Raw genomic sequence first — 14,288 nt, 5'->3', positions numbered from 1 at the left:
CCTCCCCTCTCCCATCCCCTCTCCCATCTCCCTATCTCCCCTTTCCCCCTCTCTCCCCCTCCCCTCTCCCCTAACCCCTTTCCTCTCTCCCTCTCACTCAGAGCATCCTGGAAGCCCTCTGCTGGTCAGCAGAAAGACTGCATTTCCCATCAGTCCTTACAGCAATGAGCAGTCACATGATGTGCACAGAGCATAGGATCCAAGCATGGCAGTTGTCTATTGAGGCTTTGTGAGGGGCATATTGGTGATGGGATGACAGGTAGGTGGCCCAAGCCTCTGACACCTTCCTGGTGCAAAGCCACCACCCCACCACCCCACTCAGACACTCAGACATCTTTGGGAAAGAGGCAGCTAACAACCATCTGTAACTCCAGTTCCAGGGGATCCGATGTCCTCTTCTGACCTCCTCGGGCACTGCATGACATGGATGCACCTACCTGCATGCAGACATACACTCATACACATAAAATAAAACTAAAATTAAAAAAAAAAAACCACGGGGATTTCTGTGAGATTGAGGTCAGCCTGCTCTACTCAGCAAGTTCCAGGTCAGCGGAGGCTACAGGGAGACTCCGTCCCAAAAACACAAACAAAAAGAGAGGGAGGGCCGGGGGGGAGGGGGAGAGAGAGAGAGAGAGAGAGAGAGAGAGAGAGAGAGAGAGAAGAAAAATAAGGTGGGGAACAATTGAGAAAGATGCCTGTTGATCTCTGGCCTCCACCTGCATATATATATGTATGCTCATGCACACATACATGCACACATGTTCACACTCACATGAACAAGTCCATACATCACACACATATATACGTGGCCTTGTCTTTGTAACACTATGTTCAAAGGGTTGCTCCAGCCTGTGGGGACCTAGGAGAGCAAGACCAGGAAGGTCCTTGCCTTCCCAGGGGAAGGTAGACAGTCAACCTCTAATCTAAACATGTCCCCAGTCACTTGTCACTTCATATTTAACAAGAATGTCTGAAGGGTGTTGTGGATGTATTTGTCACTGTGATGGGTGTGTGCAGGTTGCCCTGGGACTGTGCCCCCCCCTTTCTTCCACCACTAGTGGGCACAGAACCCTGCCGTGCCCACACCTCCCCAGTAATGTGGTATGTGGTGTCTGGACTGACACCTATCTAATTGGTAGGAAGGCTCTGACTGTGCACCTGTAACTGGTGTTTGTCTATTACGGAGGGAGCGGCTCTGCCTCCGTACCTCCGCCACCTTCATTCTGTGCTGTGCATCACCCCCGGGTCCACTTCCTCCTAGTCACTGCTCGGGGTTGCCCTGAAGTGACAAGATAAAGAGACAAAATACACAATGCCATTGGCTCTTCAGTGAATAGAAGAACAGCATTATTCTGGCGCACATAAAGATTCTATGTGCATGAAATTTGTCTAAAAGAAACTCGGGAAATTGCAGACTACGTGCTATTTTTTGGTTTGTGAGCTTTTTTGAAAAGTTATTTTAATCTTTTGAACATGAGGTGGTTCGTTCCATCTGACTGCCTTTTGTTTCATTTTGGGGGAGATTGTTTCATTTTGGCTTTTTGAGACAGGATCTCACACAGCCCAGGCTGGCCTCCAACTCACTATGTAGCTGAGGATGGTCTTGAATTCCTGATCTTCCTGTCTCCACCTCCTGAGTGCTGAAATTACAGGTGTGTGTACCACACACCCAATTACACATTTTTTAAAAAAGCCTTTCTGAATGACTTCACTGTCCTAACCATGTGTGGGTATTACTTATACTTTTTAAGATTTAAAATTTTTTATTTCTTAAAAAACTTTATGTGTATGAGTGTTTTGCCTGCTTATCTGTGAGTGCACCCATATCATGTAAAGCATACAGAGGCCAGAAAAGGGCTTTGGATCCACTGGAACTGGAGTTACAGACTGTTGTTAGCCTGCATGTGGGTGCTGGGACTTGAACCTGGGTCCTCTGGAAGAGTAAGCCAGTGCTCTTAACCGCAGAATCTTCTCTCCAGCCTTTAAGATTCATTTTTATTTTCATTTGGATGTGAATGCACATGAGTGCAGTGCCTGAGGAGACCAGTAGAGGGCATCATATCCCCTAGAACAGGAGTAACATGTGATTGTTAGCCACCCAATGTGGGTACTGGGAACCAAACGGAGGTCCTCAGCAAGAGCAGCAAGTGCTCTTAACCTCTGAGCCATCTTTCCAGACAAACATTAGTACTTTTGTCAATAAGAAATGACTGAGGTTGTAGCTCAGTGATAGAGTGCTTGCCCAGTATGCTCAAAGATCTGGGTCCAACCCCAGCATGTGCGCACGCACACACACACACACACACACACACACACACACACACACAATTCAAAGGTTGGCCCGTTGTCTTTACATTTCTTGTGTTTCAAAACTCCAGGCTTGGGGCTGGAGAGATGGCTCAGTGGTTAAGAGCACTGACTGCTCTTGCAGAGGACCTGACTTCAATTCCCAGTTACCCATACGGCAGCTAACAACTGTCCATGACTCTGGTTCCAGGGGATCTGATGTCTTCTTCTGACCTCCCTGGGTATAGCATGATATGGGTGCACTTACACACATGTAGGCAATACACTCATACATGTAAAATAAAAATAAATAAAATATTTTTTAAACTCTAGGCTTATGCCAGCTGGTGCCATCAGCCTATAATCCCAAGTATTCAGGAGACTGAGGCAGGAGGATGGCAAGTTTGTGGTGAGCTGGGATAACTTAATGAGCCCATGCCTCAAAACCAGAATTTAAAAAAAAAAAAAGAGCTGGGATGCGGCTCAGGGGTAAAGCGTTTGTCTAGCATGTGTGAGGCCCAGGGTTCAATCTCTAGTGTGTGTAAAACAAAACCACCTCTAATATATGTTATTTTAATTGAAACCAAATTTAGAAACATCTTATATCTGCAAAAACATCACCACCAGGGCTTGAGGCAAGAAGTCAGTGCATGACTTATAAAGAGAGCTAGGGATGGAGGCACGTACCTGTAACCCCTGCACTCAGGAGCCTGAGACAGGAGACCCGCCACAAGTTCCAGGCCAGACTGGGCTATACTAAGATCAGGCCTGTGGTCCTGTGGCTTTTTCCTCTTGATGTAACATGGTCACCCCATCCATTCCCATCTTGGTTTTTGTGATGACTGTGAGACTATGACCGTACACTACAGCAGGGCCACAGGACCCTCACCTGCCCCTCACCCTTAACCCACACACAAGTTGCAAGTGCTCTTGGAAGATGCTAGGGCATACAGGACGGGGAAGGTTGACTAACAAGGAGCTCCATAATGCAGCTCCCACGAGGTTTCCAAGCTGGACTTGGGTGGTATTGTACTTTGGTCCATTGTTGGTACCCTACTGGGACGAACAGAATTGGGGTGAGCAGGCATTTGTTCATGTCTTGGGAATAGGGATGTGACAAGATGGGATCCAAAAAGAGAACAACAAAACCCCACAAAGCCCCCAAAATGAGAAATATTGTTGGAGACACTTAATTCAGGCGCGGTAAATGAAAGGAGATACAGCCAGGCGTGTGGTGGCACTCGCCTTTAATCCCAGCACTCCGGAGGCAGAGGCAGGTGGATCTCTGTGAAATGGAGGCCAGCCTAATCTACATAGCAAGTTCCAGGCCAGCAGGGGCTACAGGGAGACCCTGTCTCAAAAGCACAAAAACCAAAACAAACAAACAAAAATGAGATGCCATGCCCCGAAACACACTGTGGATCTACAAACCCTACTGGACAACCCCATGTGTAGGTGACAGGAGTCCAATGATGGATGCTCCCAGGAACACACATTGAGCTGCCCTCCAGGAAGGGGATCCAGGTGACAGTCATTAAACTGAAACAGTACTCAGCGGCCACCCCAGCAGTTCTGTTTCTAGGAATTCATCTTGAGTATTTTTTCACGTGTGTTAAGTGACAGAAATGAGCCTGTTCATTTGCCCCATTGTTTTATTATTATACTTGTCTATTTATTTGTGTGTGTGGGGGGTACACGTCTTACTTGCCCTCATTTGTTTTTAATAGCAAAATCATAGAAACAGAAGCCCCTGAAGTCTGGACAGAGAACTGGATAGATAATGACAGCCCCACTGTGCAGTGGAATAGTACTCAGGAGTGTAAAGGAAAAGGCTTTGTGAACTAATCAGGAGACCCAGGTTGACTGGCAGGCTCTCGGGTGTTGGGGGCGGGGGGGGGCAGATGCATATTCAGTTCTGCATGTGTGTGTAGAAAGCACCCTGGAAAAGAGGGGCTCAGCAGGGCCAGAGGGGGCAGCATGTAAAAGACTCTGAGGTAGCTGAAGGGCACTGTGTTTCGGGACCCCGGAGGGAGCCAGGGAGCAATGGTGGGGGCAGGTGGCAGCCAGATGGGACCGAGCCTTGCAGACCACCACTGGGGAGACTGGTCTCTGGGCCAAGTGTCTTGGGAAGGCATTCATAGGAACAAACTCGCTCTTATTGCAAAGAGCATCTTGTTGCCATTTGGAGAAACTCTTGGCAGAGGCAGGGGAGAGGCCCAGCTGGGTGGCTCTGTGGGAGATCAGCAGGAGGGGTTGGCTCTAAGATCCAGCCAGGGAGGAAATCACAGCAGACAAGGCTTGGGAGGGGGCAGTACAAGCTGTTCAGCTCCACTTCGACATGGCTGGGAACATGCTCACCCAGCAGTGCTCACAAAGATCTGGAAAAGGAACCCAGGTTTGGCCATGCCCAGGCCAGCAACTCAAGGCTGGCATCAGTAAGTGCCACCCACCCCATGGAAGCTGGGCCCAGGGAGAGAAGAGGACTAATAAAACAGGATTCTACCATGCAACCAGGCCGGATGGCGCAGGTTCCCAGCTATGGTCCCGATATGCCCTGAAACACAGACATACGTACCCAAGGCTCAGGCAGGAATGCTCCCAGCAGCCTCCTCAGGTAACCCCAGACTGCATGTCCCTCAGAGCTCTTCACCAGGGAGTCTGTTGACCCATGTCAGTGTGGAAGGGACACACATGCATGCAAAGTTTCATCTGCTAGAGCATTTTGGTTTGTGTATGTCACTGAGTATCCTTTATTCTAGTGTGTGCCACACTGTGACAACAGGCAACATTGTCCAATATCTGTGACCCTTGCAAATGTGTTGAACGAAAGAAGTCTCCTTGTAGCACATGCTGCACTGTTCCAGTTGTGTGGAGTTCTGGAAGCTTCAAAATTTCACTGGGTGGTAAAAGTCGATCTAGAGGGAGCCTCTGGGTGGGGAAAGGGAAGGGAGAAGAGTTTTAAAAATATTTTTTAAATTTGTTGATTTTTATTTTATGTATGAATGTTTTGCTTGCATGTGTATAAGTGCACCCGTGCCATGCAATGTCCACAGAAGCCAGAAGAGGGCATTGAACCCCCTGGAACTGGAGTTACAGATGGTTGTTAGCCACCATGTGGATGCTGAGAAGCAAACCCAGGTCCTCTGAAAGAGCAGCCAGTGTTCTTAGCTGCTGAGGCAGCTCTCCAGCCACAAGGGGGAATTTTCTCAGGGCTGGAAATGTTTTATCCATAGATCTGGGCAGTGGTCACCTGAGAGTGAGCATGTGTGCACTTTATATACTCTACCATGGTGTGGCTGGCACTTAAAAATAAAATAAAAATAAAATTTAGAGCTAGGAATGTAGCTCAGTGAAGAGCACCCGCTTGACATGCATGGGGCTCTGGGTCCTGCTTCGAGCGACACTCACACTCACGCATGCACACACACTCACACATGTTAACAAACACAAATGTAGTGTCCAGGTCTGAAGTGCTGACTAGTCCTCAGAGGCTTAGACTCTTACCTTCCTGTCTCACCAAAGTCAAGATGACCTCATGGACCAAAGTAGCTTCCAGAGTGCCAGCCATCAAGTGCATGTCTTTGACAGGAAGGAGCAAGCGAGGAGGGGCAGAAGATGGCCATCTGTCCTACCCCTTGACTTCCTCTTGCTGCTCACTGGCCACCCCTAGTGGCAGGGAAGGCGTATTGCTGCCCAGAACAAAACCAGAGCTTGCTAAAAAGAAATGGGTATTGGAGGTAGCCATTACTGGCACTGGTAAATGTTACATATAAAGTATATAACTACCATCATGGTGTTGGGGTATGGCCCAGTAGATAAGTGATTGCCTTGCAAGACCTACACTGGATTCCCAGCACCCATGTAAAAATGCTGGGTGTCGTGGTGCAGGCCTGTACTCCCAGCACTGGGGAGAGGGAGACAGGAAGATCCTGGGACTCGCTGGCGGGCCATCCCAGCCTCACCCAGAGCTCCAGGCCGATGAGGGACCCTGTCTCAAAGGAGGAGACAGCATCCGTGAGAGCGGCACCCGAGGATGTCCTCCAGCACATCTGGCACACACTCTGGCACACACGTACAGGCACACGCGCACACAACTGCTATCATTGCCCTGATGTAAAAAGGGGAAAGTAAAGTTTGGAGCGATGGGGTCATTTTCTCAAGGTCTCATTCAATTTATTTTTTAAAAATGTTGTCTTGGGACTGGAGAGATACCTCAGCAGTTAAGAGCACTGACTGTTCTTGCAGAAGACTCAGGTTCAAATCCCAGCACCCACATAGCAGCTAACTTCAGTAACTTCAGTTCCAGGGAATCTGACATCCTCTTCTGTCCTCCTTGGACATCGCACATCACGGGTGTGCTTACTTACATGCAGGCAATATACGAATACACAAAACATAAAAATAAAATCTGTTTTTAAAAAATGCTGTCTTGGCAAACTGAACAGGACATGGGCTCTGGTCTCAAGGACATGAAATCAAATCATGGGACCAGACCCTCATGCCAGCATCCAAAAGATACAAACAGGAGGAGCAGAAGTTCAAGGTTATCCTCAGCTCAAAACAAACTCAAGGGCCAGCCTGTGCTATAAGAGACCCTGTCTTGAAGCAACAGAAGTGTGGCAGGGCTAGGGGAAGCAACATTCAGTGGCCCAAGGCCCAAGAGACAGAGCACTAGCCTGCTGTGAGGGCCTGGAGTCAGGAAGGGCTTTCTGGAGGAGGTGGGTCCTTCCCTGGAGAATGGCAACTGTCCCAAGACTGTAGTAGCCTTGGGGGCTAAGTATGCAAAAGATAAACCCAGATGGGCCTGGGTGGGGACCACATCAGGGCTACGCAACCCTCATCACTGCTGCCTTGTCACCATGGTTTTTATGTCCCACGTGACTGCTTTGTGGCCCCTATGCTTACTTTTTCAAAACATGGTTGCCTTCCAGGCTGCAGGGGGCCAACCTGTATCTAGGAACAACAGGAAACAAATCCTTCCTTTTCCAGGAAGAAACTGACCCTGGGAATGATAAACCCACACCCTGCTAAGAGCGGGATTTTGACTGGGATGTGCGTGTGTGTGTGTGTGTATGTGTGTGTGTGTGTGTGTGTGTGTGTTCATGTATGCATGTGTATATATGTGTATATATACATGTATATATGAATGTATGTTTTGTGTGTGCACATATGCATGTTGTGTGTTGTGTGTGTATAGGTGGAGGGGTGTTTGTACATGTGTGCTTGTCTGTGCACATGCATTCGGGGCCCAAAGGATGATGCTGGGTGTCTTTCTCTACCACACTCCCCCTTATTTTTTTTTAAATGATTTATCTTAATTTTATGTGTATGAGTGTTTTGTCTGAATGTAAGTGTCATGCAAACCTCTGTGAGGCCAGAAGAGGGCATCAAATCCCCTGGAACTAGAGTTACAGATGGTTGTTAGCTGCCAGGTGGGTTCTGGGAACCAAACCTGGGTCCCTGGCAACAGCAGGCAGTGCTCTTAACTGCTAAGCTGCCTTTCTGGCTCCCACCTTCTGTTTTGAGTCAGCGTCTCTCACTGAACTCGCTCGTCCAGTTGGCCAGTGAGCCCCAGAGATCCTCCTGTCTGTTCCCCAGTGCTGGAAACACAGGTCCATAGGGCACCCAACTTCACACCGGTGCTGGAGATCCAAACTCAGGTCCTTGTGGTTATATGGCAAGTATTTCCCTGACCGTGGTCCAGCCCTTGTTGCTGTCCTTGCTGTTTCTGTGGTGCTAGTTGTGTAACACAGGCGTGCACATGCCAGACGTGCTCTGCTGATGAGCCACACTCCAGCCCAAGCTCTCCCGCCTTCGTGTTTGGTCTCAGCCTCCAGGTGCTGCCCTACTACTAAACAATCAGAAGTAAATAGCAAAGGATTCTTAAAAATTTAACATCTGGGCTGGAGAGATGGCTCAGTGGTTAAGGACACTGACTGCTCTTGCAGAAGACCTGGGTTTGAATCCCCAGCACCCATGTGGCAGCTAACAACTGTCTGTAACTCCAGTTCCAGGGGATCCGACAGCCTCTTCTGTCCTCCTTGGGCATTGCACGACATGGGTGCACTTACCTACATGCAGGCATAACACTCATACACATAAAATAAAAATAATAAATGAAAAAAATTAGTATCTGACTTGATTCTCTGAAAAGGCCAGACATGGGGTAAATTCCCATTTTCTCAGTTTTCTGGAGAAACTAGGTTTTCTGAAAGCACAAAAGGTCAAAAGGGATCTACCCAGAAGCCAGCTGGGAGACAAAGCAGATGGAGGGGTCCACAGGGCAGCCTTGACATTGAACCTTAAAAATAGCATTCGTGCCCAGGGTATTTTAGGAGTGTTCTGGGTGGGGCCTGCGGGAGCCTGGGCATGTTCTGGCACCTCCACCCAGCACCTACTTAAAGAATGCAGCCTGGCCTTGACCCCGGGCTCCACCCACCCAGCTGGGATGCTGGGTGCAGCACTCCTGGTCCCGAGATGGAGGGAGACCTTTAAACAGGCAGACATCACTTCTAATTTAAAATCTCAGTTGCAAAATTCTTGTCTTTGACACTGGACTTAATGATGCAGATGTGTGTACATATACATACATGAATATGTGTGTGTGTGTGTGTGTGTGTGTGTGTGTGTGTGTGTGTAGGTTTGAGGATGTTAAGAACCATTCACCTTTATTTCCTGTTTTGAGACAGGCTCACCGATTGGCTAGACTGGGTGACCAGTGGGTACCAGGGGTCCTCCTGGCTCAATCACCCCAGGATTGGGGTTCCAAGCACACACCACCATACCCTGCTTTCTTCACATGAGTTCTGGGCATGGAACCCAGTTCATCATGCTTACAAGGCCAGTGCTCTACCACTGGAGCCGTCTTCCCTGTCCCATGGTTTGATTTTTGAAGGCTTTGGCTTCTGTTTTGTTGAAACGCAGGAGTTGAACCTCGGGCAAACTGGCAAGTGCTCTGCCACTGAGCCACATCCCAGGCTAATGATTTTGACTTCAACCCTCTTCTCTAGACTAGTGGCTAGAAACAGCTGTAAGTATGGATAGAAGGGCCTGCCAGGTGGTGGGGAAGGATGGCTGCGGACTCAGAGGCCTCCGGCAGGTGAATAGCAGAGCTTCACCCTGAGGGCTGGCATCCTTCTGGCTCTGCCTTGGATCCCGCTGCTGCCAAGGTGGTGGCAACTGTTGGGCCAGTTTTCATGTTTGTTTTGTGTTTGTTTTGGGGACGGGATCTCACTATGTAGCACTGGCTAGCCCAGAACTCACTATATAGACTAGGATGGCCTTGAACTCACATAGATCTGCCTGCCTCTTCCTCCGGAGTGCTGAGACCAAATGCTGGGACCAAAGGCATGTGCCACTGCACCGGGCTCTGGCACTTGGTTCTTACACAAATGATCTAGAAGACCTTTCCAGAAAGTTCCTTCCTGCCACCCCATGGATGGGTAAGTAGGTAGGTAGGTAGGTAGGTAGGTAAGTAGGTAGGTGGGCAGGTAGGTAGGTAGGTGGGTAAGTAGGTAGTTGGGTAGGGGCTGCATCCGAAGCCCTGGTTTGTTCATTTTGTTTATTTATTGTTATTGTTGTGTTGAATCAGGGTCTCACTCTGTAGCTCAGGCTGACTGTAAATTCACTATTTAGCCCAGGCTAGTCTCAAAATCACTGTCACCCAGGCCAGCCTTGAACTCACAGCAATCCTCTTGCCTCAGGCTCCTGAGTGCTAGGATTTCAGGCATGTGGCACCATATCTGCCAGAGACAACAGATTACTTTGAGGAAATGAAGGCCCAGCCTGTTGATGACACCCTGAGGGCTGACCCCCACTTGCTTCCTCTCAGCCCCCATTTCCAAGATGCCATGACCCCTGTGCTGCTGAGGACCATGGCTTCTGTGGACCTTTGCTGCAGAGAGCAGAATCACCACTCACTGGTTCACGGCTTGAAAACGCCTGAAATTTTATGAAAATTTGGAGTTTGAGAGATTGCTGTAGTTTGGGATTGGCTAGACCAGTTCTCAGACCATCTCTCTTCTGAGGCCTGTCATTTATAAATAAGGCAGGGGCAGGAGCTCACACAGGGCCCCAGGGCCCCCTGGTGAGGTTGGCAGGAGCATTAGGAACCAGCTGTTTCTGAGCAGAGCTTAGAGTATGGAAACCTGGAACACCGGCCATTGGCCACACCCCAGGACTAGGGGTGTCACTGCCAGCTGGGGAGCTGGAAAAGGGAGGAGTCAAATCTAAAAGGAGGTCCTATAAGAGGGACACAGCAGCCAGTGACCCTGTGACAGAAATGAGGGGGATTGTTCACCTGTGTTTTACATTAGTCAAACCCAGTCAGAAGTCAGAAGGCAAGTGAGCCTGCAGGTGCCTTCTGCATGGTGCACAGAGCACAGGGCAGGGGAACTGGGCTTGCACCCCATCACTGCAGCAGTGAGCTTCTAGGCTGCATCATTACTAGAAAGGGGTGATCTCTTCTTTCCCACAGAACAGAGACCTGATGGCTGGAGCTGAAGCAGCCGACTTAGACCATGAGCCAGTGTTCAGAGTCCCAGAGCAACAAGAATGAGTCCAAATCAAGACATATGGAACCTCCCCATGGCCCACGGGAGCACTCACCTTTGTCCTGTTTCATGAGACGATAAAAATTTTATATTTTATTCACGCCAGTTACTTTGGTTTTTATTACAGTAGCTGAACTAGGGTCCTGACAATAGAGGATGAGATTAAAAAAAGATAGTGTGTATGAGCGTATGTGTGCATGTGTGTGTGCGTGTGTGCATGTGTGTGTGTGTGTGTGTGTGTGTGTGCGCGCGCACAGAGCCTGGAAATTGTATAAGACTTAAAACCTTATAATCAGGGGTTCAACCGCGTACTTGCTTTACATGGGTTCTGGGGATCTGAACTCAGGTCCTCATGCTCCAGTGGCACACAGTTTACCCACTGGGTCATCTTCACAGTCCCCAGGCTGAGGTCTGAAAAGAAGCAAAAGGGACTGTAAAGGTACTGGCTTTGCTCAGAACAGGTAGCAGCCGTGTCTGGAGGGGGCAAAAAAAACCCTACCATTCCTTTGAAATAGAGATTCCCATAAACCATGCCCACCTAGAGACAGCAGGCCCTTCCTAGAGGCCAAAAAATGCTGAGGAGAGCTCTGATTGAACCAATTTGTAACACATGACCACCCCAAACCAATCACTATTGTGACTGTGCCTAGACCCTTCTGATTGGCTGGTGTAAGCTACATGTTCTTTGTTGGATGGAGGCTCATAGGGACTTTGAGAGAAGCTCTAGAATGGATGCTTCTCTTTAAAAAACGGTTGGTTGGGGCTGGAGAGATGGTTCAGTGGTTAAGAGCACTGGCTGCTCTTGCAGAGGACTCCCGTTCAATTCCCAGCCCCCACATGACAGCTAACAACCTCCCATAACTCCAGTTCCAGGGGATTTCATGCTCTCTTCTGACCTCCACGGGCACTGCACAACACCAGTGCACCTAACTACATGCAAGCGATACACTCATACACATAAAATAAAAATAGTCAGTAAAACAATTCAAAAAAAGAAACGGTGGGTTCTAGCAGGCGGTGAACCCTATATATTTGGGGCCAGGAGCCAGCAAACATCCAATATTCTAATGTTAGAGAGTGGAGAGAATTTTTTTGCTTTTGATCTTTTTGAGACAGGGTCTCCATGTAGCCCCAGCTAGCCTGGAACACGCTATATAGAACACGCTGGCCTCAAACTCACAGAGATCCGCTTGCCTCTGCCGCCTGCCTCTGCCTCCCAAGTGCTGGGATTAAAGGCATGTGCCACCACGCCCAGCTAAGAATTTTAATTAAGGGAAAATTTTAAGGGGGGAAAAAAAGTGTTCTCTTTCTGTGTGTGTTTTGTGTGTGCTTGTGTGTTTATGTGTGTGGCAGGCACATTTACATGTGTGAATATGTGTGCCACAGCATGAGTGTGGAAGTCAGAGGACAACCCCTGGTGTGCCTTCACCGTCCATCTTATTTGAGGCCCTTTGCCGCTATGTACACTAGCTGGCCACGAGCTCCTGGGATCCTTGGGTATCCAGCTCACATCACTATGAAGGAAACTTGATAACATCATGTTGGGCTTTGCGTAGGTGCTGGGATCTGAACTCAGGTCCCCTCCCTCACACAGCAAGCCCTTTACCACTGAACAGCTTCCCAGCATTTAACAAAAGAAAATGTGGAATGAAGCTGATTCTTCCTGCCACCTTTAACACGAGCGACTTTTCCCAGAAAGTCACTGACCAGGAGTGAGAGGTGCCTCTGGCTAGAGGCTCAGAGGATGTCTCCACGGCCACCAACAAGCGGCCTCTGTGTCCCAGTGAGTCACTTTCTGTGACATCCAACAAAGGCGCCCATGCACTAAGGGGTGACCAAGGCACTGCTGGTGAAGGACTTGGCAACTCCAGGTGCGAAGCAGAAAGGTGTTTAGTGAGAAAACAGCTTGGGCCAGCTAGGCTGATCTCTGTGTGTGCGTGTGCGTGTGTGTGTGTGTGTGTGTGTGTGTGTGTGTATGTGCGTGTGTGTGTGTGTTTTTTCATGTTTGTGTGTATATATATGCATGTGGAGGCCAGAGGCCAATGTCCAATGTCTTCCTCAATCTCTACCTTATTTTTTTATGTGTATGAGTGTTTTGCTTCCATGTATGTTAAGTGCTCCACATGCATGCAATGCCTGCAGAAGCCGGAAAAAGGTGTCAGATCCCCCTGGAACCGGAGTTACTAGCAGTTGTCAGCCTCCATGTGGGTGCTGGGAACCAAACCTGGGTCCTCTGCAAGAGCAGTCAGTGCTCTTAACTGCTGAGACATCTCTTCAGCCCCTTGACCTTATTTTTTGAGATAGAATCCTCAATAAACCTGGAGCTTACTAAGCAAGCCCCTGGGATCCTCCTGTCTCTGCCTCCCCAGTGCTGGGGTTATAGGTGTGCATGTGGGTGCTAGAGCTCCAAATCTGGTCCTTCTACTTGTGGGGCACACACTTTTCTCCAAGCTGTCTCCCCGATCCTCATGCTATTCTTTTGGAGACACTTAAAGCAAAACTGTTCATAGCAGGGTGAGGTGGCATACACTTAGACTCCCAAAACTTGGGAGGCTGAGACAGGAGGGTCATGAGTTCAAAGCCAGCTGCACAGTGAGACCCTGCCTCAGAAATCGTACATAGCCTTTCTACAGGTTCATCTAACTGATGATGGGCTTGGTTCAGGGTCTCCTGATTGCACACTGTGAATTTCAGTGAGATTTTCTCCTATGACAACAGTTCCTTTGAAGGGCACGAAGAAAACATGAGAGGAAAAGAAAAGTAAGCCAGGGAAGGCAGGACACGTGATGATTGAACAGTTATGGGAAAACCTCTACTGTGGGGACCAGATGTTGGTCTCCTGCCTGGGGGGGGGGGCAGTCTATGACAGTTCCAGGCTGCAGGCAGTGCTGGGGGCACAGGCTGTGGGAGGAGCAGAGATGTTGGTGCTGGCCAGGGAGGGAAAGAAAAGCGGGGGATTGGGACCTGCCACCTACAGAGCACAAGGTGCCTGGCACAGTGTGGGCAATTTCATTGTTTAAAACCTATTTTACAAATGAGGAACTGGGAGTTTAGAGAGGGGAGGAGCCTGCTAGAATTTCAGCTCAGGGCTCCTACTTCTCTTCATCCTCCTCCTCCCCTTCCTTCTCTCCTTCCTCCTCTTTTCCTCTCCCTCCTGTCTTCCTCCCCCTCCTCTTCCTCCCCTTCTTCCTCCTTTCTTCCTCCTCTTCCCCTCTTCCTCCTCCTCTACTCCTTCCTACCCTTCTTCCTCCTCCTCTCCTCCTCCTCCTCCTCTTCCTCCTTTCCCCTGTCTGTGGGAGTGTCTTAATCATGTTCTTTGATGTGGAAAGACCTGTCCACTGTGGGTGGCACCACTCCCTGGGCTTGGGGTCCTGGACTGGGTTAAACAGGAGAAATCCAGCTGAGCGCTGGCTGGCTGCATTCACACATTCATTCTGTAGCCTCTGC

Source organism: Nannospalax galili, unplaced genomic scaffold (genome assembly GCF_000622305.1).
Source record: "Nannospalax galili isolate Female #2095 unplaced genomic scaffold, S.galili_v1.0 scaffold596, whole genome shotgun sequence".
Classification (NCBI taxonomy): domain Eukaryota; kingdom Metazoa; phylum Chordata; class Mammalia; order Rodentia; family Spalacidae; genus Nannospalax; species Nannospalax galili.
The sequence above is the reverse complement of the archived record's forward strand: the minus strand, read 5'-3'. Positions refer to the sequence as shown.